This window comes from Entelurus aequoreus, linkage group LG01 (assembly GCF_033978785.1).
Source record: "Entelurus aequoreus isolate RoL-2023_Sb linkage group LG01, RoL_Eaeq_v1.1, whole genome shotgun sequence".
NCBI lineage: Eukaryota > Metazoa > Chordata > Actinopteri > Syngnathiformes > Syngnathidae > Entelurus > Entelurus aequoreus.
Genome location: NC_084731.1, coordinates 36299838 through 36325335, shown reverse-complemented (window position 1 = coordinate 36325335; position 25498 = coordinate 36299838). Strand labels below are relative to the sequence as shown.

At 41.2% G+C, this 25498-nt stretch overlaps 1 protein-coding gene across 1 annotated transcript in view; it reads left to right on the top strand.

The window, feature by feature from the left end:
- Positions 1-25498, top strand: part of LOC133651233 (testis-expressed protein 264 homolog) — a 157314-nt gene that overhangs the window by 16568 nt on the left and 115248 nt on the right. The gene's annotated exons all lie outside the window — the stretch shown is intronic.

Genomic DNA, 25498 nt, shown 5'->3' with positions numbered 1-25498 from the left:
GTGTCCGCATGACTACACTTTTTCTCACAATTACCAGCCTTAAGCATTTCCTCTGGGAAACAAAATACCTCAACAAGGACTGGAGTTGGTCCTGAGACGGTTGCCATGGATACATGGCTGGAGTGGCTCTTTTTGTTCCTTAAAAAAAAGCACATATTCATGAATTCTTCCTCCCAGACAACTCTTCGGCTTCAAGCGGTGTTTCCCTGACCTAACGTACCCTCTTTTTCTCCGCCCTGCGGCTTTCTTTACCCTCTACCAAGATCTTCATATCCTATCCACGTTCCCATAAGCAACCTAATGTTGTGACATGCGTTGCCTTCTTTCACATATGGCAAATTTCAAGGAGCCACGCTGAGGTCATGACGTGAGTGAAGGCTGAAGAGGACCAGTCAGTCAGGAATTAGTGCGGCTGACGTTCCTTGTAGAAGCTGATGAAATGGTCGACAATCTCTCTAATGTTTGCCTGACAGAAAGTCCATTTGAAACTCATTTATATGCCGCTGAATACCAAGTATGTCTTTCTCTCCCCTGATTGTTTCTTCACTCATGGCAACATAAATCATGACGACCATTAGACTTGTATCTTGCTGGGATACACCAAACTAATAGTCACCTATCCACTGCTAATTGTGTGTGTGTGCACCATACAGCTCACACGTTTGTCTGGACCATCCATTCATCCATTTTCTTCCATTTTCTCTGCACAGGGAAGCTGAATTCTATCCGAGTGGACTGTAGAGCGAGAGTCAGGTTTCATCCATCAGTCATTTTGTCTTTATTCTTCCCTCATTTTTAATTCCTTTTGAGCAGAGCTTCCCAACCTTTTTCATTATGGAAATGTATTAAATGCTTGTCCCTCTAGGATTCGCAGTTTTTTTGGGGGGATTGTTTTGTCCTAAAATGACAGATTTTTCAGAAAGTTGCGGAAAAAGTTGCAATGTTTTGAGGCTTATTTGTTTCAATAACATGGCATCAATTTGTGATTTCATGAATTTATCAATGTTTTAAAAGCGCCTTGTAACTTTAACTTAAAAAACGCAGGATAAGTAACCTTAACTTAAAAAAATTCAGGATTTCAACAAAAATTGGAAAACATCCATCCATCCATCCATCCATCTTCTTCCGCTTATCCGAGGTCGGGTCGCGGGGGCAGCAGATTAAGCAGGGAAGCCCAGACTTCCCTCTCCCCAGCCACTTCGTCCAGCTCCTCCCGGGGGATCCCGAGGCGTTCCCAGGCCAGCCGGGAGACATAGTCTTCCCAACGTGTCCTGGGTCTTCCCCGTGGCCTCCTACCGGTCGGACGTGCCCTAAACACCTCCCTAGGGAGGCGTTCGGGTGGCATCCTGACCAGATGCCCGAACCACCTCATCTGGCTCCTCTCGATGTGGAGGAGCAGCGGCTTTACTTTGAGCTCCCCCCGGATGGCAGAGCTTCTCACCCTATCTCTAAGGGAGAGCCCCGCCACCCGGCGGAGGAAACTCATTTCGGCCGCTTGTACCCGTGATCTTGTCCTTTTGGTCATAACCCAAAGCTCATGACCATAGGTGAGGATGGGAACGTAGATCGACCGGTAAATTGAGAGCTTTGCCTTCCGGCTCAGCTCCTTCTTCACCACAACGGATCGATACAGCATCCGCATTACTGAAGACGCCGCACCGATCCGCCTGTCGATTTCACGATCCACTCTTCCCTCACTCGTGAACAAGACTCCGAGGTACTTGAACTCCTCCACTTGGGGAAGGGTCTCCTCCGCAACCCGGAGATAGCACTCCACCCTTTTCCGGGCGAGAACCATGGATTCGGACTTGGAGGTGCTGATTCTCATCCCAGTCGCTTCACACTCAGCTGCGAACTGATCCAGCGAGAGCTGAAGATCCTGGCCAGATGAAGCCATCAGGACCACATCATCTGCAAAAAGCAGAGACCTAATCCTGCAGCCACCAAACCGGATCCCCTCAACGCCTTGACTGCGCCTAGAAATTCTGTCCATAAAAGTTATGAACAGAATCGGTGACAAAGGGCAGCCTTGGCGGAGTCCAACTCTCACCGGAAACGTGTCCGACTTACTGCCGGCAATGCGGACCAAACTCTGGCACTGATCATACAGGGAGCGGACCGCCACAATCAGACAGTCCGATACCCCATACTCTCTGAGCACTCCCCACAGGACTTCCAGAGGGACACGGTCGAATGCCTTCTCCAAGTCCACAAAACACATGTAGACTGGTCGGGCAAACTCCCATGCACCCTCAAGGACCCTGCCGAGAGTATAGAGCTGGTCCACAGTTCCACGACCAGGACGAAAACCACACTGTTCCTCCTGAATCCGAGGTTCGACTATCCGGCGTAGCCTCCTCTCCAGCACACCTGAATAGACCTTACCGGGAAGGCTGAGGAGTGTGATCCCACGATAGTTAGAACACACCCTCCGGTTCTCCTTCTTAAAGAGAGGAACCACCACCCCGGTCTGCCAATCCAGAGGTACCGCCCCCGATGTCCACGCGATGCTGCAGAGTCTTGTCAACCAAGACAGCCCCACAGCATCCAGAGCCTTAAGGAACTCTGGGCGGATCTCATCCACCCCCGGGGCCTTGCCACAGAGGAGCTTTTTAACTACCTCAGCAACCTCAGCCCCAGAAATAGGAGAGCCCACCACAGATTCCCCAGGCACTACTTCCTCATAGGAAGACGTGTTGGTGGGATTGAGGAGGTCTTCGAAGTATTCCCTCCACCGATCCACAACATCCGCAGTCGAGGTCAGCAGAACACCATCCTCACCATACACAGTGTTGATAGTGCACTGCTTCCCCTTCCTGAGGCGGCGGATGGTGGTCCAGAATCGCTTCGAAGCCGTCCGGAAGTCGTTTTCTATGGCTTCCCCGAACTCCTCCCATGTCCGAGTTTTTGCCTCCGCGACCGCCGAAGCCGCACACCGCTTGGCCTGTCGGTACCTGTCCGCTGCCTCAGGAGTCCTATGAGCCAAAAGAACCCGATAGGACTCCTTCTTCAGCTTGACGGCATCCCTCACCGCCGGTGTCCACCAACGGGTTCTAGGATTACCGCCACGACAGGCACCAACTACCTTGCGGCCACAGCTCCAATCAGCCGCCTCGACAATAGAGGTGCGGAACATGGTCCATTCGGACTCAATGTCCGGCACCTCCCTCGTGACATGTTCAAAGTTCTTCCGGAGGTGGGAATTGAAACTCTCTCTGACAGGAGACTCTGCCAGACGTTCCCAGCAAACCCTCACAATGCGTTTGGGCCTGCCAGGTCTGTCCGGCATCCTCCCCCACCATCGCAGCCAACTCAACACCAGGTTGTGATCGGTAGAAAGCTCCGCCCCTCTCTTCACCCGAGTGTCCAAAACATGAGGCCGCAAATCCGACGACACAACTACAAAGTCGATCATGGAACTGCGGCCTAGGGTGTCCTGGTGCCAAGTGCACATATGGACACCCTTATGTTTGAACATGGTGTTTGTTATGGACAATCTGTGACGGGCACAAAAGTCCAATAACAAAACACCGCTCGGGTTCAGATCCGGGCAGCCATTCTTCCCAATCACACCTCTCCAGGTTTCACTGTCGCTGCCAACATGAGCATTGAAGTCCCCCAGTAGAACGAGGGAATCACCCGGGGGAGCACTCTCAAGTACTCCCTCGAGTGAATCCAAAAAGGGTGGGTACCCTGAGCTGCGGCTTGGCGCGTAAGCGCAAACTACAGTCAGGACCCGTTCCCCCACCCGAAGGCGGAGGGAAGCTACCCTCTCGTCCACCGGGTTGAACTCCAACATGCAGGCTCTGAGCCGGGGGGCAACAAGAATTGCCACCCCAGCCCGTCGCCTCTCACTGCCGGCAACGCCAGAGTAGAAGAGAGTCCAGCCCCTCTCGAGAGAACTGGTTCCAGAGCCCTTGCTGTGCGTCGAAGTGAGTCCGACTATGTCTAGTCGGAACTTCTCCACCTCGCGCACTAGCTCAGGCTCCTTCCCCCCCAGCGAGGTGACGTTCCACGTCCCAAGAGCTAGCTTCTGTAGCCGAGGATCGGACCGCCAAGTGCCCTGCCTTCGGCTGCCGCCCAGCTCGCATCGCACCCGACCTCTATGACCCCTGCTATGGGTGGTGAGCCCATTGGAGGGGGAACCCACGTTGCCTCTTCGGGCTGTGCCCGGCCGGGCCCCATGGGGACAGGCCCGGCCACCAGGCGCTCGCCATCGTGCCCCACCTCCGGGCCTGGCTCCAGAGGGGGGCCCCGGTGACCCGCGTCCGGGCGAGGGAAATCTGGGTCCATAGGTTTTATTTTTCATTGAGGTCTTCGAGCTGCTCTTTGTCTGATCCCTCACCTAGGACCAGTTTGTCTTGGGAGACCCTACCAGGGGGCATAAAGCCCCCGGACAACATAGCTCCTAGGATCATTGGGACACGCAAACTCCTCTACCACGGTAAGGTGGCAGCTCAGAGAGGAGCAAAAAAACTACAAAAAACGCAGGATAAGTAACCTTAACTTAAAAAAATTCAGGATTTCAACAAAAATTGGAAAACATATACTGTATTAATGTTTTACTCATTTTATAGCGCACAGACTTAAAAGTAAACAATAGATGGCAGTAAAGCACACACTCAGAGCTTTTTTAAAATTCATTATAACTAATAATAGTAATCATTAATTATTATAATTACCACTTGTATTTCGCGTGATTCATCATGAAGGCCAAATGTTGCCAAACGGCTCTGAAGGGTAACTGCCCCTTTTTTGGAATTTATCAATCTTAATCATTATGAAAGACCTGATGACGAATGTATTTACAAACCCTGTTCCCATATGAGTTTAGAAATTGTGTTAGATGTTAGTATAGACGGAATACAATGATTTGCAAATCCTTTTCAACCCATATTCAATTGAATGCACTACAAAGACAAGATATTTTAAGTTCAAACTCATAAACTTAAATTTTTTTTTTGCAAATAATAATTAACTTAGAATTTCATGGCTGCAACACGTGCCAAAGTAGTTGGGAAATGGCATGTTCACCACTGTGTTACATGGCCTTTCCTTTTAACAACACTCAGTAAACATTTGGGAACTGAGGAGACACATTTTTTAAGCTTCTCAGGTGGAATTCTTTCTCATTCTTGCTTGATGTACAACGTAAGTTGTTCAACAGTCCGGGGGTCTCCGTTGTGGTATTTTAGGCTTCATAATGCGCCACACATTTTCAATGGGAGACAGGTCTGGACTACAGGCAGGCCAGTCTAGTACCCGCACTCTTTTGCTATGAAGCCACGTTGATGTAACACGTGGCTTAGAATTGTCTTGCTGAAATAAGCAGGGGCGACCATGGTAACGTTGCTTGGATGGCAACATATGTTGCTCCAAAACCTGTATGTACCTTTCAGCATTAATGGCGCCTTCACAGATGTGTAAGTTACCCATGTCTTGGGCACTAATACACCCCCATACCATCATAGATGCTGGCTTTTCAACTTTGCGCCTATAACAATCCGGATGGTTCTTCCCCTCCTTGGGGCGGTATAGCTCGGTTGGTAGAGCGGCCGTGCCAGCAACTTGAGGGTTGCAGGTTCGATCCCCGCTTCCGCCATCCTAGTCACTGCCGTTGTGTCCTTGGGCAAGACACTTTACCCACCTGCTCCCAGTGCCACCCACACTGGTTTGAATGTAACTTAGATATTGGGTTTCACTATGTAAAGCGCTTTGAGTCACTTGAGAAAAAGCGCTATATAAATGTAATTCACTTCACTTCACTTCACTCTTTGGTCCGGAGGACATGACGTCCACAGTTTCCAAAAACAATTTGAAATGTGGACTCGTCAGACCACAGAACACTTTTCCCCTTTGTATCAGTCGATCTTAGATGAGCTCAGGCCCAGCGAAGCCGAAGGTGTTTCTGGGTGTTGTTGATAAACGGTTTTCGCCTTGCATTGGAGAGTTTTAACTTGCACTTACAGATGTAGCGACCAACTGTAGTTACTGACAGTGGGTTTCTGAAGTGTTCCTGAGCCCATGTGGTGATATCCTTTACACACTGATGTCGCTTGTTGATGCAGTACAGCCTGAGGGATCGAAGGTCACAGGCTTAGCTGCTTACGTGCAGTGATTTCTCCAGATTCTCTGAACCCTTTGATGATATTACGGACTGTAGATGGTGAAATCCCTAAATTCCTTGCAATAGCTGGTTGAGAAAGGTTTTTCTTAAACTGTTCAACAATTTGCTCACGCATTTGTTGACAAAGTGGTGACCCTCGCACCATCCTTGTTTGTGAATGACTGAGCATTTCATGGAATCTACTTTTATACCCAATCATGGCACCCACCTGTTCCCTATTTGCCTGTTCACCTGTGGGATGTTCCAAATAAGTGTTTGATGAGCATTCCTCAACTTTATCAGTATTTATTGCCACCTTTCCCAACTTATTTGTCATGTGTTGCTGGCATCAAATTCTAAAGTTAATGATTATTTGCCAAAAAAAAAAAAGTTTATCAGTTTGAACATCAAATATGTTGTCTTTGTAGCATATTCAACTGAATATGGGTTGAAAATGATTTGCACATTGTATTCCGTTTATATTTACATCTAACACAATTTCCCAACTCATATGGAAACGGGGTTTGTAAAAAAAAAATAAAAAAATTCAAACTCGTAAATAAACCTAAATAAAAGCCCACTTACAGCGGAGACAATAGGAGGTCCTCTATTCTGCTCATATAACCCAATAAAAATCATCAATACTCTATTTACATTTTGTGATTTGAATATTAACCAAGTATTAGTGATATTGTTATTATAAGTGCTAACACAGACGAAATATGTATAGTGGTGCTGTGATCACAAGTGTGCATGCCAATAGGGCTGGGCGATATGGCCTTTTTTTAATATCTCAATATTTTTAGGCCATATCGCGATACACGATATATATCGCAATATTTTGCCTTAGATGCATATAATCACACCAGTATGATGATTCTATGTGTCTACATTAAAACATTCTTGTTCATACTGCATTAATATATGCTCATTTTAAACTTTCATGCAGAGAGGGAAATCACAACTAAGTCAATTTACCAAAACTGTATTTATTAAACAGTTATTAAGCAGTGGCACAAACATTCATGTCATTTCAAAACAGAACATGCAACATTGTCAGAGACATTTCAAAACAAGCTATTAGTGCACTTTGGTGCATGATGTCCTCAAGATGACAAATCAAAACAACACTAAATTAAAGGCCTACTGAAATGAATTTTTTTTATTTAAACGGGGATAGCAGATCTATTCTATGTGTCATACTTGATCATTTCGCGATATTGCCATATTTTTGCTGAAAGGATTTAGTATAGAACAACGACGATAAAGATTGCAACTTTTGGTATCTGATAAAAAAAAGGCTTGCACCTACCGGAAGTAGCGTGACGTAGTCAGTTGAACATATACGCAAAGTTCCCTATTGTTTACAATGATGGCCGCATGAAGTGAGAGAGATTCGGACCGAGAAAGCGACAATTTCCCCATTAATTTGAGCGAGGATGAAAGATTTGTGGATGAGTAAAGTGCAAGTGAAGGACTAGTGGGGAGTTGAAGCTATTCAGATAGGGAAGATGCTGTGAGAGCCGGGGGTGACCTGATATTCAGCTGGGAATGACTACAACAGTAAATAAACACAAGACATATATATACTCTATTAGCCACAACACAACCAGGCTTATATTTAATATGCCACAAATTAATCCTGCATAAAAACACCTGCGTGTTTGTTATGCTAGCTCCTAGCTCCTCTGCTAGCTCCTAGCTCCATAGAACACGCCAATACAATTCAAACACCTGATCAACACACACAATCACTCAGCCCAAAAGACCGTTTACCTAACCCAAGGTTCATAAAGCTTATATATTTTTAAAAAGTTACGTACGTGACGCGCACATACGGTCAAGTTATCGAATGTTTAGCAGCCAAGGCTGCATACTCACGGTACCTGATATTCAGCTGGGAATGACTACAACAGTAAATAAACACAAGACATATATATACTCTATTAGCCACAACACAACCAGGCTTATATTTAATATGCCACAAATTAATCCTGCATAATAACACCTGCGTGTTTGTTATGCTAGCTCCTAGCTCCTCTGCTAGCTCCTAGCTCCATAGAACACGCCAATACAATTCAAACACCCGATCAACACACACAATCACTCAGCCCAAAAGACCGTTCACCTAACCCAAGGTTCATAAAGCTTATATATTTTTAAAAAGTTACGTACGTGACGCGCACGTACGGTACGGTACGTGTTATGCTAGCTCCTAGCTCCTCTGCTAGCTCCTAGCTCCATAGAACACGCCAATACAATTCAAACACATGATCAACACACACAATCACTCAGCCCAAAAGACCGTTCACCTAACCCAAGGTTCATAAAGCTTATATATTTAAAAAAAGTTACGTACATACGCAAAAAAAAGCCAAAGCTGCATACTCACAGTAGCACGTCTGCGTCTTTGTCATCCAAATCAAAGTAATCCTGGTAAGAGTCTGTGTTGTCCCAGTTCTCTACAGGCGTCTGTGTATCCAAATCAAAAGTCCTCCTGGTTAGAGTCTCTGTTATCCGAGTTCTTCCATCTTGACTGCATCTTTCGGGAATGTAAACAAAGAAGCGCCGGCTGTGTACTGTTGTGGCTGACTACGTTCGAAAAATACGTCCATTTCGCACCGACAACTTTCTTCTTTGCTTGCTCGGCTTCCTTCTCCATAATGCAATGAACATGATTGAAACAGATTCACGAACACAGATGTCCAGAATACTGTGGAATTATGAAATGAAAACAGAGCTTTTTCGTATCGGCTTCAATGTGGAAGGCATACCCGTGTTCGTCGGGCTACGTCACACGCATACGTCATCCTCAGAGGCGTTTCGAACCGGAAGTTTAGCGGCAAATTTAAAATGTCACTTTATAAGTTAACCCGGCCGTACTGGCATGTGTTATAATGTTAAGATTTCATCATTGATATATAAACTATCAGACTGCGTGGTCGGTAGTAGTGGGTTTCAGTAGGCCTTTAAAGTGCACTTTTTGTACAGAACGCCACTACAATAGTTTAAAACAAATAAAGTGCACTTTTGTGCATGATGTCACACAAGATATTTCAATAACTGCATAATAGGAAATCAAATTGTGTACGTCCTTCGCTATGTGGTAGGTTCCGGCGGACGTTATCTCCTTATGTCGTTTTTTTTTTCATACGGTGTTGATGTGGAAATGGTTGCCTCAGCATTTTGTTGGTGTGGCACCGAACGGAGATGTTGACGTGCGGAGTAAGCACTGATCATTCTCGAGCGGGTGACTTTTCAAATAATGCTACATATTAGCAGTAATGCTACTTTTTATAGCAACGCTTTCGCCCCACACTTGACAAATTACGGTTGTCTGTTCGACATTCCCACTGAAAGCCAAACCACCGCCAGACGATGGACCCCCTGCTGTTTTTTGGGGGAATTAATTATTCCTTCATTTGTTACCAGATTCGCACCTTCTTTCTTTCGTATTACCGCTAGCATCACAGCTAACGTTGCCCATGCTGCTACCTCTTTGCTGCGCGAGGGCGCGTATGTCGTGACAGTATGTGGCGTGTGTAAGAAGGTGCGCTTGTCTGTCTGTGAGAAGGAGACACAGGAAAGAGCGAGGAGAGCCTGTAGTGTAATGCCAGCAGCTAAAAGCTAAAAGTATACTCGAATATCACGATATAGTGATTTTCTATATCGCACAGAGACAAACCTGCGATATATCGCGTATATCGATATATCGCCCAGCCCTACATGCCAATGTTGATATGATCGACTGATGAGGTGCTTCCTGGTTTCCTTGCTCGTAAACCTTTATTGTAGATCATAAATCATGCCTCTCATGTTGATGGTAGATGAACGAGGACGTATTGCGACAAGTTGGTACACTTTGACAGCCAATTTAGAAATGGCGAGAACGACACAAAAATACGCTTTGTTCCACCCCCCTTTTGTTCACGAGGATTAAGAGTCATTCTTTATCTAAACGGGAATGTATGAACATTCTACATATCAGTCGGCATCCTAATTACAGCAGACATTGTTCAGTAAGTCATGTTTTATTATGTTTGTTGGCTCTCATAAAATCTGCAGTAATAATCAGTGATGTGTTGTAAAAAATAAAGCGAACGTTGTGGTGCATTTTTTTAATCTAATGCGCAAATAATCAAATTGTGTAAATATCAAATCTTATTATAAAGGTGCCTGTTACTACATTACATATATTCTTACATGATGCACATTAAACCTTAATGGAGGTGTTTGGATGTTTTTAAGGACTTTATTGGCAGATTAGAGCGGCTCTCATAGGCTCCATTGTAAGCGGACTTTTGATCGAATTTATTTCATATTTAGAATGCATTAAAAATATATACAGCTGTTGTCATGTCTTTCATAACGATTGTGAACGATAGGCAAAATTCCAAAACAAGTGCAGTTCTCCTTTGATGTGTTCTGCGTAATTTGGTATACTTCTTAAGTTACCCTCGTGCCATTACCGTGTGCACAAATCATCTCAAAGTTTTATTCATCCATTTTTTTATTGCTTACCCACTATCCTACCCACTTCAGTAAAATTAAAATAATGCTATCCGTTAACAGTAGTAGGGAAAGTCAAGATAGATGGAATAGAAATTGAAGGAATAAATGAAACCAAATTTCTAGGTATAATGATTGAAGATAAAATTAACTGGAAATCTCATATGAAAAACATAAAGTGGTAAGAAACATGTCAATAATGAATAAAGCTGAACATGCATTTGACCAAAAACCACTCCATATTCTCGACTGCTCGCTAGTGTTACCATATCTGAGTTATTGTGCAAAATATGGGGAAACAACTACCAAAGTACACTTCATTCATTAACCGTGTTACAAAAAAGATCAGTTAGAATATTGCATAATGCTGGATATAGAGAACATTCAAACCCTTTATTTGTTGAATCAAAAATACTGAAATTCCATGACATAGTGAATTTGCCAACAGCTAAAATATTGCACAAAGCAAACTATAATCTGCTACCCAAGAATATACAATTACTGTCAACAAAAGAGGAGAAATATAATCTTAGAGAAAAATGTAATTTAAAACATTTGTATGCACGCACAACACTTAAGACCTTTAGTATATCAGTATGTATAATTAAATTATGGAATGGATTGAGCAAATAAATCAAACAATGTACTAATCTGATCCAATTCAAGAAACTCTTCAAATTTATAGTGTTTACGAAGTACAACGAAGAAGAACCATGATAAACATTCTGAATGTATTTCATCAATCCATTCATTTTCCTAGGTAACCGTATTTATCTCACCATATGAAATATAACTTGCATCACTTATTATTATTTCTTTATTTATTGTTAATGTTATTACTTATGGAGTATATTGTGAATAAATTGAGAACAGAAAGTGAACAAAAGTGTTAGCAACTGCTATGTAAAGGTAAAGGGGTAGGATGAAATAAACTCTGCTTCTCCCTACTTGAATAGAGAAACTGGAAATTGTGATGTATCGTGTTGTATGCATGCATGTTCAAAATAAACACCAACTCAACTTATACTCATGGGAAGCTGGAGTCTATCTTAATGGACTGTAAGGCTGCAGTCCAGTCAATTTGTCCTAATTCTTCTTTTTTATTTCCCTAAAGCAGTGATTCCCAACCTTTTTCAATCTGGAAATTTACCCCAAGTTTAACAGACAAGAAAGTCCTTAGAAGAAAATAAACACTGTATCTTAAGCACTTTAACATCACAACTCATATTGTTAGAGAGCAGGCTGTGCTGAAGGCCCCAAAAACCCTCTGACAAATCACTGCAATTTTTACCTGACAAATATTTTTTTTACAGCAATAGTTGGGACTGCTAAAATGTTGATGGTGTCGACTTACCACTAGAAAACTCAGCAGAGGTGACACGGAAGCTGTGTTGTCTACACAGAGGGATGATGACATTTAATATTAAAATGTTATTTAAAAACAGACTGCTGATGTTTTATTTTTTAAAAAGGAATTGCGACTGTAACCCAATTTCATTTCATTTCATTTTTATTTATCTCCTTCATTGATGTGCATCTTTGATAGACAATTATAACACAATTATTCAGTTACACCGTTACACACCAATGCCTGAGAAGGAGCAGGATGAAGAAAAATCTTATATTTTCCTGCCCCCTTCACATAATACATAGTCTTACTTAATGATATGTGAACCAACAATTACATCCAAATATAACGAAAACAAAACAAAACCAAACAAAAAAAAACACAAGTGCAAAACTTCATGAAGTACAAACCGAACAAAAAAACAAAAGAAGTAATATACACCTCACGGGATGATACAAAACAAATACAAAACCAGGCAAAAAACAAGTAAATTAATAAATATAAAGCAAAATGTAAACACTTATGGCTGTCCATATGATTTTATTGTTCTGTCTTTATATATTTTTTTCAATTGGAATATATTTTTACAATCTTTTATCTCATTATAAAGAGAATTCCATAGTTTAACCCCCACCACTGATATACACATTTGTTTTAAAGTTGTCCTTGAATACTGATGTTGGAAATGACCTTTTCTTCTATGCTCTTCATTCTCAGAAGTGATGACAAACATTTTTTGTAAATTTGCTGGTAATGTTTTGCTTTTAGCCTTAAACATGACACATAATGTCTGTAACTTTACTAGCTCCTGTAATTTCAATAAACCTGAATTAATGAATAATATGTTAGTGTGTTCTAAGTAATCTACTTTATGAATAATCCTTATAGCTCTTATCTGTAGTTGATACAATGCCTTTATGTTACTCTTATATGTGTTCCCCCACACTTCCACACAGTAGCTGATATATGGCAATATAAGTGCACAATACAATATGCGCATTGCCCTATAATCTAACACATATTTTACCTTATTTAATATAAAAATACTCTTAGACATCTTTTTTTTTATGAGATTTCCATGTCAGACCGTCATCCAGTATCACTCCTAAAAATCTAAGTTCAGAAACCCTTTCAATATCAATTCCATTTATTGACAATTTGATCGTTTCCTCCCTTTTCCTCTTACAAAAAATCATGAACTCTGTTTTTTCTACATTTAATGATAATTTATTGGCATCAAACCATCTCTTAAGTTTAGTCATTTCCTGTTCAATAATTTTTGATAATACTTTTAAGTCGTGTCCCGAACTATAAAAGTTGGTGTCGTCCGCAAATAATACAAATTTCAATAACTTTGATACCTCACATATATCATTAATATATAAAATAAACAATTTTGGTCCCAAAACCGAACCTTGTGGAATTCCACATTCAATCCTCATTTGTTCAGATGTATTACCCATAAAATCCACAAACTCTTGTCTATTATCTAAATAACTTCTTAGCCAGTCTAAAACTACTCCTCTCACACCAAATGAATACAACTCGGACAATAATATAGAATGATCTATAGTATCAAATGCTTTTTTAAGATCGATAAATACCCCTATAGTGTATTTCTTATTATCAGTTGCTGTTGCTATATCCTCAATTATATTCATTACAGCTGAAGCAGTGGATCTATTGGTCCGGAATCCATACTGGCTCTCACTCAATAGCATGTTCTTTTCAATAAAACTATCTAATTTTTTTACAAATATTTTTTCAATTATTTTAGAAAATTGTGACAGTAGTGACACTGGTCTGTAATTAGTGAATCTATGTTTATCTCCCGTTTTAAAGAGTGGAATTACCTTTGCTACCTTCATTTTATTTGGAAAGGTCCCTGTTTGAAAAGAAAGATTAAAAATATAACAAAGAGGTTTGATGATAGTCAATAGTCTTTTTTACAATTATCATGTCTATACCATCACTGTCTGTTGTCTTATTTTTCAGTTTTGTTACCACAGATACAATTTCATTTTCACTAACATCTCCTAGAAGCATGGACTGTAGCACTTTGCTTCCCCCTCTCCATCCACTCTGTATATCTTTATGTTCTCCAATACTCTCTGCCAATTTGGGTCCAACATTCACAAAAAAAGAATTGAATCCGTTTGCCACTTCATTCATATTTGTTATCATCTTATTATCCTCATTGGTAAAATGGCTTGGTGGGTTTGTAGGCCCAGATGTTTTTCGTATTACCTTGTTCAGAATATTCCAAGTTCCTTTGATATTGTTTTTATTTTTTTCTAGTAAATTATTATAATATTCTCTTTTTGCTTGTCTCATTATTGTTATCAATTTGTTTTTGTAAACCTTATATTTCGTTTCAGCATCCTTTGTTCTTACTTTTATGAAATCTCTATAAAGTTTGTTTTTCTTTTTACAAGCATTCTGTAGTCCCTTTATAATCCAAGGCTTTTTATTGTAGCTGTCTCTTTGTTTCCATACATTCGGACAATGCTTTTCATACAATGATAAATATATATTAAGAAAAGCCTCATATGCAGCATTTGCTTCTCCCCCATACACCTCATTCCAGTCTGTTTCAAATAAGTCCTTCCTAAACCTATTTATTGCCTCTTCTGTTCTTTTCCTTACATATCTATGAGTTTTTTCCTCCCTCTTTTTATCAATTGGACAGTCATAAGAAACACAGGTAAGTGGTCACTTATATAATTAATTACTAGTCCACTTTTTATATTATTTTTTATGTCATTTATAAAGATGTGATCAATTAACGTTGCACAATTTGTCGTTATTCTACTGGGTTTGGTGATCAATGGATAAAGCCCTCTACTATATACCACATCCAAGAAGTCTCTTGTTGATTTATTTCTGGGTGAGCTTAGCAGGTCTATGTTATAGTCGCCACACATGACAAATGTTTTCTTTTCCTTCACCTTACACAATAATTCTTCCAAACTATCATTAAATGCTTCTACTTTAGACCCAGGTGTCCTATATATACACGTAACAATAACATTTCTCTTCTTTTCTATTTCTACCTGTACAGTTACACATTAAAATAATCATCAATTACCACTGTCATACATTCCACAGGTCTACATTTCAATTCACAGTCAACAAACAGGGCCACACCTCCTCCCTTCTTGTTTCTTCTACTACAGTGATACAACTCATACCCGTCAATGGAGAAATCGATACCTCTGTCTTTATCGATCCATGTTTCAGAAAGTGCTATTATTTTGAATTTGCCATTTAGAGTCTTCAGGTATTCGTCAATCTTTGAGAAATTTGCATATAAGCTTCTACAGTTGAAATGTATTAAAGAAAATGTATTATCTAAACTAACATTGTCATTGAATTGTTCCTCTGTGTAGTAGTCACATGTAGCATTGATTGAGTTGAACAGATGGTTTTCTGGGTCAACATAATTTTCAAAGTCATACAGTTTATAGTCCATGTATTCAGCTCTTAGAAACGTTTGATTCTCAGTTGTCTCACCTTCTCGCTGCGTAGCCTTCCCCGTCTTCAGCCAAGGATGAGCCGTGTCAGTCATAAGTCTAGCAGGTCTCATCTATATTGATCCAAGTCGCGGAGCTCTCGGATCATGACAACTTTGGCTTCTTCATATGGTCCATTTAACCGAATCATGATTTTGCAGTTCCGTGTCCATGTTGCTTGTATCTTGTTTTCTTTTCTGAGGATGCGTGCTTGTCTTGCAATGTCAGCGTTCTTCTTGGTAAGATGTTCATTGATGTAAACCCCAGTTCCCTTCAGCTTCCTTCCCTGCCGTAGTAACTCCGTCTTGTGTTTCCGATTTACAAACCGGATCACAATGGCTGGGTTGGTTCTGCTGTCCTTCCTGGGGATAGTATGGCACGCTGAAATGCTGCCACTTTGAAGAGTCATGTTCTTACTGGAAAAAAAGTTAATTACTTGCCGTTCAAGTGTCACAAGTTCGTCTGCCGGGTCTTCGGCGTCCTTGTCAGCGCCCCTGCTGCGAGTCCCGGCCACTCTTGCATATGTGCGATGTTTGGTTTCTAGTCCACTTATAATTAAATCGTCCATTCTGGTGTACTGTTCAATTTCGTCAATTTTTGCTTCTAGGTCAACAATTTTCTTGTCTTTTTCCTTGATGATGTTTTTCAGCATTTTGATTTCGGTCAACAACTCCATGAGTGTGTCTTGCTGTTTGGCCACTGCCCTTACATCCTCCGACAGGGAGTTAAGCGATTTCCTGATCTCCTCCAAGTCTTCTTTGAATTTCTTGTGTTTCGCACTCATTTTCTTAATTCACTTGGTTTTCTTCTTAATTTCAGTTCGGTTTCTTTACTGGCTAAAACTCACAACCCAAATTGCCGAGATGCGTCACGGCACTTTCGCCTTCCCACCGATGGGGTCCCGTCCGGCCTGGCAAGCCTCGCTCCAGCCTCTCTCCTCTCCCGGGCCTCGCCGCGGTCACCTGCCGGTCTCGTCTCCGCGAGATGGTCCCGCTGCTGCCAGCCGTTAGCCGCCAGCCTGGCCTCTCCCTCGCCGCCCTGCTGCCGTCACTTGCCGCCGCGAGAAAGCTGCTGGTCCCGCCGCCGCGAGGTGGTGGTGCTGCTGTCCGGTAGCCGGGCCTCTCCCTAGCCGCCCCGCTGCCGTCACTCGCCGCCGCGAGAAAGCTGCCGATCCCGCCGCCGCAAGGTGGTGGTGCCGCTGCTGCTGGCTGCTAGCCGGGCCTCTCCCTTGCCGCCCCGCTGCCGTCACTCGCCGCCGCGAGAAAGCTGCTTGTCCCGCCGCCGCGAGGTGGTGGTGCCGCTGCTCCGCGAGGTGGTGGTGCCGCTTGGCCAGTGTAATTAAGTGTACACATAGTGTCAATTCTATATATGCAGGGATAAGCAGAAGCAGACGCTATTGTTTTGCTGGATTCTCTTCATGGAATCCTGTGGTTACCAAAAAAAAACACGGTGAACTCCAACATCGTCAAGAATTTATGCAAGTTTAGATCATTCATGAGCAACCTATGTAGATCAGACTTAGATATACAAGTCATTTGACAGCATTATGTTGTTGCTAAGAAGCTTGTCACATAAAACTATATTATTATTGGTTGAAGATCAGGCCTCATTTAACTGAGACCTTTTTAAATGTGCTCTAATTGCTTATAGCACAGCAGTTTTTACAGTTGTGACATCACTAGTTACATACAAGATTGATGGAACCATAGGCTTTACCACTGAATTTTTTTTTAAAATAAAAAATGTTAATAAATGGATTACATTTATATAGCGCTTTTTTAGACACTCAAAGTCCTTTACAGTAAGAACTTGAGAAGCAATCATACATTCAGTCCACATTCACATATTGATGGTTGTAACCTACGTTTTATAATAATAATAATAATGGACACGGTGGTAAGACACATTTGTAGCCACAGCTGCCCTGGGGTAGACTGACTGAAACGTGGCTGCCATTTTTGCGCCTACTCTAAACATTCATTCATATTCATACACCAAAGATACATGCATATTATATTTTGTTTCTCGTTTTCTCACAAAATGCAGCATGCCACTCCAACAAGCTTAATCTCTGTCACGCTATCCCCAGGGAAACTCATGCAAACTTTCACCCCCACAAGAACACAACACTTTTTACCCTTGTTTTGGAAGTCCCACCCCTCAGTCAAAGCCATTGGCTAGAACCTGTTGTCAGCCACTCCTCTAGAAGTGGGAATCTTTGGCACCTCACGCTTTGATTACGATTAAGAAGCTACGATTCAATTAAAAATGTATTATTGATTCATCCTTAATTTCCTTTTCTTTTCACTGAAGAAGCATTCTTCACTTACAACTTTTAAAAACAGTGCATTTGTAATAAGAAACAGTTGAATTATTTGACATTACATTACATTGTGCAAAATTGGAACATGAGTGCCCTAAAATAAAGGAGCTGGTCGGATCTCTCGGTGAGGTGGCTATCTGCGGTGAACCAAATTTTAAAAGTGTCTGCATTACTTTTTTTTACAATAACTAAATAATAGATCAATGAAGTTTACCAATCGATATTACAATCGCCTATGTCCGAATTGCGATGTATGTACAAATCTATAATTTCCCCCACCTTCACTCTTCACCATCTATGGCTGACAGACATGTTGCTGTACTGTGGATACCATTGTCTGTCCTGATTTAATAATCAAGTCGCTAATTTCCTTTTTTAGCTGGTTACTTTATGCTGTAACAGGGTTCCTATTAGCCATCTGTTAAAGTGTACAAAGCATTTATTCTTTTGTTTCACTACTTTACATTCAAGCTTAGTTAGAACCAATCATAAACTAACGTTTAGAGAACATTAACATTTATTAGCATGAATTCATCATTTTAGAAGCGTCTGTATTACTTTATTTAGCGTAGGTAAATTATTGATGTTTGGACATTTGTCTTTGGTTCATGATTCATGCATCAGGGAATTGATTATTTTTCCACCTCCTTTTCGTATTCATACACCAAACATTTATTTACTTTCATACACTGAACATTTTTTTACATTCGTACAGCAAGCATCTCCTCCCTGAGCTGCCACCTTATTGTGGTGGAGAATTGTGCGTGTCCCAATGATCCGAGGAGCTATGTTGTCCGGGGCTTCTGTGCCCCTGATAGGGTCTCTCATGTAAAACAGGTCCTAGGTGAGGGACCAGGCAAAGAGCAGCTCAAAGCCTACTATGAAGAGACATAATAAAGGATCAACGTTCCTCTCGCCCGGACTCAGGTCACCGGGGCCCCACTCTGGAGCAGGCCTGGAGGTGGGCCGCGATGGCAAGCACCTGTGTGCTTTTAGGTCGGGCAGCAGCTGAAGGCACGGCCCTTGGCGGTCCAATCTTTGGCTGCAGAAGCTTGCTCTTGGGACGTGGAACGTCACCTCGCTGGGGGGAGAAGCCTGAGCTGGTGTGCAAGATAGAGAAGTTCCGGCTGGATCTAGTCGGTCTCACCTCGACGTACAGCAAGGGCTCTGGAACCAGTCTTCTCGAGAGGGACTGGACTCTCTTCCACTCTGGCACTGCCAGCAGTGAGAGGCGACGGGTGGGGGTGGCTATACTTGTTGCCCCGCGGCTCAGAGCCTGTATATACCCGGGGACGAGTCCTGACTGTTGTATGTGCTTACGCACCAAACAGAGGTTCAGAGTATCCACCCTTTTTGGGGTCCCTCGAGGGAGTATTGGAGAGTGCTCACTCAGGTGATTACCATGTTTTACTGGGGGACTTCAACGCTCACGTTGGCAACGGCAGTGAGACCTGGAGAGGCTGCCCTGAATTTTTGACTCACACCACCCACTGGAACACAAACTGGGCGTTATCAGAACCCTACAACACAGAGCTGACAATGTTCCTACCAGCCCACAGGCCAAAGAGAAAGAGCATAGGCATTTGAGGGAAGCTCTCAAAATTTGTGAATACCCCAGCTGGTTGTTTGTGAAATTTTCATCCAGTTCCAGAAATAACAAGAACAGAGTGGATGAGGAGGAAAAAGGTAACAGATGCAAAATTATTGTTATTCCATATGTATCAGGTCTATCTGAGAAACTCAGAATATTTTTTATCCAACACATCCCAGTACACCTCAAACCAGGCAACACTCTGAGACAGACACTGGTGCATCCTAAAGACCGGACACCCCACACCCACAAAAACAGTCCGGTGTATGCTATTCAGTGTAATGATGAATGCACTTCATATATTGGGAAGACTCAACAATCACTAAGCTGACGCATGGCTCAGCATAGACGGGCAAACTCTTCAGGCCAAGACTCAGCTGTCTACTTGCATGTCAGGGAGAAACAGCACTCATTTGAGAACAAAACTGTATAAATTGTGGACAGGGAGGACGGATGGTACGAAAGGAGTGAGGGAAGCCATCTATGTCAAGGTTTAAAAACCATTCCTGAACATAGGAGGTGGTCTGCAACACCAACTGTCTACCACATACAACACTGTCCTTTCTACCATTCCTAAAAGACTCTGCAACTTAGCCTCCAACCAATAACAGGAGTTAGAAACCATGCCATTTGTGCCATTTGTTTACAACTGAATGGAATGCTTATGTGGGGGATTCAGACTTTTTTTTGACGTGTAGTAGTTGATCCGCAGCGATCGTTCTGCCACACAATACCTCAATGCTAACGAGAGGAAATTATACTTCAACGACTGTCGTTGGCGTTGACAGTTAGAATTGCTCGTTTGCATCAAAACAGTTGTTTTTCTTACTCCAATTGGGAGAAACCATTCTTGCCCAGGCACACCCTCCTGGTTTTTGGAGTATAAATATTTGGGGTTTTGGCACCAGCCGCTGGACTACATCTGACCAATCTAAGTCTATGAGCACGAACTGATGAAGCCTACTTGGATGAGCGGCGAAACGTCTTCTAGGACAAACCAAACAGTCCAGTTGCGATCGATTGCATGGGCCCGGAGATGACAATGACCTGGATGAATGAGAACATTCATAGACATTTAACTTTAAGACAATGCGGGAGTCACGACTGCCTCCCAGATATTTACCCACAAGATGCGTAACGTCCCTATGCTGTGCCGTCCTTCAATATTGGAACATTCCAAGGAATGGGGGCCCAGACACAGGCACACCCGTGCAATAATCATGCTGTTAAATCAGCATCTTGATATGCCACACCTGTGAGGTGGGATGGATTATCTTGGCAAAGATGAAGTGCTCACTAAAACAAATTTAGACAGATTTTTGAACAATATTTGAGAGGTATAGGTATTTTGTGTGTGTAAAGTAAAAAGTTTAGATCTTTGAGTTCAACTCATGAAAAATGAAAGAAATAAAAGTGTTGCGTTTATATTTTTGTTCAGTGTAACAACTGGTAGATTGCAGGACAAAGGATTTCATATTTCTTAGCTGCTCATCGGTTGTTGGAAGACTGATTTATTGATAAGCATAAGCCTTGGCGAAATGGTCTAAAATTTAAATCTAAGATTTAAAAAAAAATAAAATAATTTTCAACCATCCATCCATCCATTTTCTACCGCTTGTCCCTTTCGGGGTCGCAGGGGTTGCTGGAGCCTATCTCAGCTGCATTCAGGCAGAAGGCGGTGTACACCCTGGACAAGTCGCCACCTCAGCGCAGGGCCAACACAGATAACCAATCAAAGTTTATTTATATAGCCCTTAAACACAAATGCCTCAAAGGGCTTCACAAACCACAACAACATCCTCGAATCTGATCCCACATCCGGGCAAGAAAAAACTCAACCCAATGGGAACATCCATCCATCCATTTTCTACCGCTTGTGCCTTTTCGGGTCGCGGTGGGTCCTGGAGCCTATATCAGCTACAATCGGACGGAAGGCGGGGTACACCCTGGACAAATCGCTACCTCATCGCACACAGGTAGACAGATAACATTCACACTCACATTCGAACAATGAATTTAAATATTATTGTGGCCATTAGTTGTCACCAAAAAATTATTACCACTCCACTTCAATTTAAATACAGCGTAAGTCCATTCCAGACGGTTAATTTTAAATAGGTTACTGTTTTTCACATCTACCATTGGTCTCCATTTGACTACTTTCACTTGATCAAACATTTTCAAACAATTCATACTACAAAATAATAAAAGTCTGTATGATTCCTGCTGATATCTTATCGGATCAATATAGATATCGACCAATACTCAAGTTTCCAATACTGGTATCATAAAGTAAGTGAAAAAGTTGTTTCGGGACACTTCTCGTCTCAACCTGTTTGAATATTAACGCAAAATCTCTTTTTTTCAAGGTCTATTCCGAAAAGCATGCAGGTCAATATTATGTACAGTAAAATATGATAATGGTATAGTAACATTAACAGTACAATTCGGTACAATATGGTATGGTACAGTAACTATATGTACAGTAATATGGTACTATCATATGGTACAGTACTATGTTACAGTGACTGTACAGTACCAGTACAATATTGTACAGTAACAATAATTACAGCAACAGTACAATATGGTACATTAACTATGCACAGTAACAATACAGTGCAGTAAAAATACAACATAGTACAGTAACTACAGTATATATTCGATAGCAGTACAGTAACAATGTATAAATTGTGATGTATCATGTTGTATGCTTGCATGTTCGAAATAAACTCAAACTCAAATAACAGTATGATACAGTAACAATATGTAGAGTAACAGTACACTATTGTACAGTAACTAGAGTATATGTACAGTAGCAGTACCATTTGGTACAGTAACTATGTACAGTAGCAGCACAATATGGTTCAGTAATTAGTGTATGTACTGTAAAATTACAATATGGTACAGTAATTTCCGCCCGAATGCAGCTGCGATAGGCTCCAGCGCCCCCCTGTGTCCCCGAGGAGGACAAGCGGTAGAAAATGGATGGATGGATGGAACTACATGCACAGTAACAGTACAATATAGAACCGTAACTGTATAGTACAAAAGTACAATACAATATGGTACAGTAACTATGTACAGTAACAATACAGTGTGGTACATAGACTATGTACAGAAGCAGTACAATATGATACAGTAACTATATGTACATTAACAGTACCATATGGTAAAGTAACAATATGGTACAGTACCATATTTTACAGTAACTGCATGTACAGTAACGGTTAGGGCTGCGAATCTTTGGGTGTCCCACGATTCGATTCAATATCGATTCTTGGGGTCACGATTCGATTCTAAATAGATTTTTTCCGATTCAACGCGATTCTCGATTCAAAAACGATATTTTCCCGATTCAAAACGATTCTATTCATTCAATACATAGGATTTTAGCAGGATCTACCCCAGTCTGCTGACATGCAAGCAGAGTAGTAGATTTTTGTAAAAAGCTTTTATAATTGTAAAGGACAATGTTTTATCAACTGATTGCAATAATGTAAATTTGTTTTAACTATTAAATGAACCAAAAATATGACTTATTTTATCTTTGTGAAAATGTTGGACACAGTGTGTTGTCAAGCTTATGAGATGCGATGCAAGTGTAAGCCACTGTGACACTATTGTTCTTTTTTTTAATTTTTATAAATGTCTAATGATAATGTCAATGAGGGATTTTTAATCACTGCTATGTTGAAATTGTAACTAATATTGATGCTGTTGTTGATAATATTCATTTTTGTTTCACTACTTTTGGTTTGTTCTGTGTCGTGTTTGTGTCTCCTCAATTGCTCTGTTTATTGCAGTTCTGAGTGTTGCTGGGTCGGGTTTGGTTTTGGAATTGGATTGCATTGTTATGGTATTGCTGTGTATTGTTTTGTTGGATTGATTAATTAAAAAAAATTAAATAATAAAAAATAAAAATAATAAATAAATAATACGGAGCCCCTAAAGGGACATGGGAATTTTTTTTTTTTTTAGACATGTATCTCGTGCGCACGAGAAAGTATCTCGTGGCCACGAGAAACTTTCTCGTGGCCACGAGAAACTTTTTATATAAAAAAAATATATATAAAAAATATATATATATATTTTTATTTATTTTTTTATTTTTATAAAAAGTTTCTCGTGGCCACGAGAAAGCATTGGATGCGTGCTGATGGTTTGATGTGTGTTAAAATGGCAGTTTAGGAGTTAATATGGCTGTATTTCCAATTAGGACTTTCCCCCATGTGTGTTGTGGCAAAATGTGAATGCTTGATTAGTAGGTGTGAGACAAACACTTTATCTTCCTGGTTATTGTAACGCTACGTGTTTGACATTATTTAAGACTTTATCATGCCCGGGAAAGGACAGTTTTCCTCTTCTGTGGCTGTGGGGGGTGGGCGTGGCTTGCGGACCTGCAGCGAAGCGGAGTGTGCCAGTTAGTCCGATGTTGATGTGATCAAACTTCTTTCTTGCTTGGAAGATACACACACAATTGTAACTGTTATTTCTTCCTGCACATAATAAATATGTACAACGTGTTTGGATGTATTCATTTATGTAAAATTGTCATTAAATGTAATATTGCCTGACAAAAAGTGATTCGACGTAATATTTTGATATTTACACATCGCATATTTACACACGCGCATCTGACTAGAATACCCTTATGTGCATTACATATATCAACATCAACTACCTACTGTACTGTTTACTTGTTGAAATACCCTTTTTAGAGCAAATATCTACCCATATAATTTATGTGTACCGTATTTCCTTGAATAGCAGCAGGGGCGTTAATTAATTTAAAACCTCCTGTCACACCTGCGTTTACCGGAAACCGGCGGGATGGCCGTGCATGCGGTAATTATTTTAAAACCTCTTCTCACTCCGGCGTTTACCAAAAGGAATCCATAAAATTTAGGCGTGCGCTTTGAGTGTGATGTAAGCATACCATCATGAAAAGCACATTTAATTAAAAAAAACGTTATTATGGTCTTACCTGTACTTATAAATGGAGTCCATTTGCAGCTCCTTCTGACCAAAAGCATCGATAACTTGTTTATAGAAGTCTTCCTTATTTTCTTTCTTCAGTTTTAAAAGTCTCTGTTTCGATGGAGATATTCCTTTAATTATTACCTCCTGCTTCGATTGAAAGTCCAGTTTAGAAAACTGTTTTATTTTAGATACCGGTATGTAATCCTCCATGTTAAAAGTTCAGGCAGAGGAAGGAAAGAAAAAAAAATCTCTTGCTGCGTGTGTTCACTTCTTCTGCAGTACCGGAAGTCGCAAGAAGGATCACTAGCGCGGCAGCGCCCTCTACCACCAGGAGGCGGGAGTCATTTAATGACTTATACAGTATTTCACACACGCAGCTACGGTATATTAATAAAACATAGCTGCTTACTGTTCTCTTTAGCATACTGTACCGGTATTCAATAGCTTGGACCTTAAATCCTACTGAAAAGCTCTTTATCTTTTTTCCTTTGTGCGATTGTAAACTACTGAGAGCAGCTTCCTCCATTTTGAAAATGAGGACAGATGCGTCACTCGTGACGTAACGAATTTGACCCGGTGGAAGTTCTAGCCATATGCTAAATATTTTGAGAAACGAGTTTGACCCGGCAGTAATTCTAGACGTGCGAATACTATATTCCCTGCGCCAATTCAAGGAAATACGGTATATATAACACACACACACACATATATATATATATATATATATATATATATATATATATATATATATATATATATATATATATATATATATATATACATATATATATACATACAGCCATATTAACTCCTAAACTGCCATTTTAACACACACCAAACCATCAGCATGCATCCAATGCTTTCTCGTGGCCACGAGAAAGTTTCTCGTGTGCACGAGAAACTTTTTATTAAAAAAATAAATAAAAAATTTATTTTTATTTTTTATAAAAAGTTTCTCGTGGCCACGAGATACTTTCTCGTGCGCACGAGATACATGTCTAAAAAAAAATAAAATTCCCATGTCCCTGTAGGGGCTCCGTAAAATAAATGAAAAACAAATCGATTTTTTAAAAATGAGAATCGATTCTGAATCGCACAACGTGAGAATCGCGATTCGAATTTGAATCGA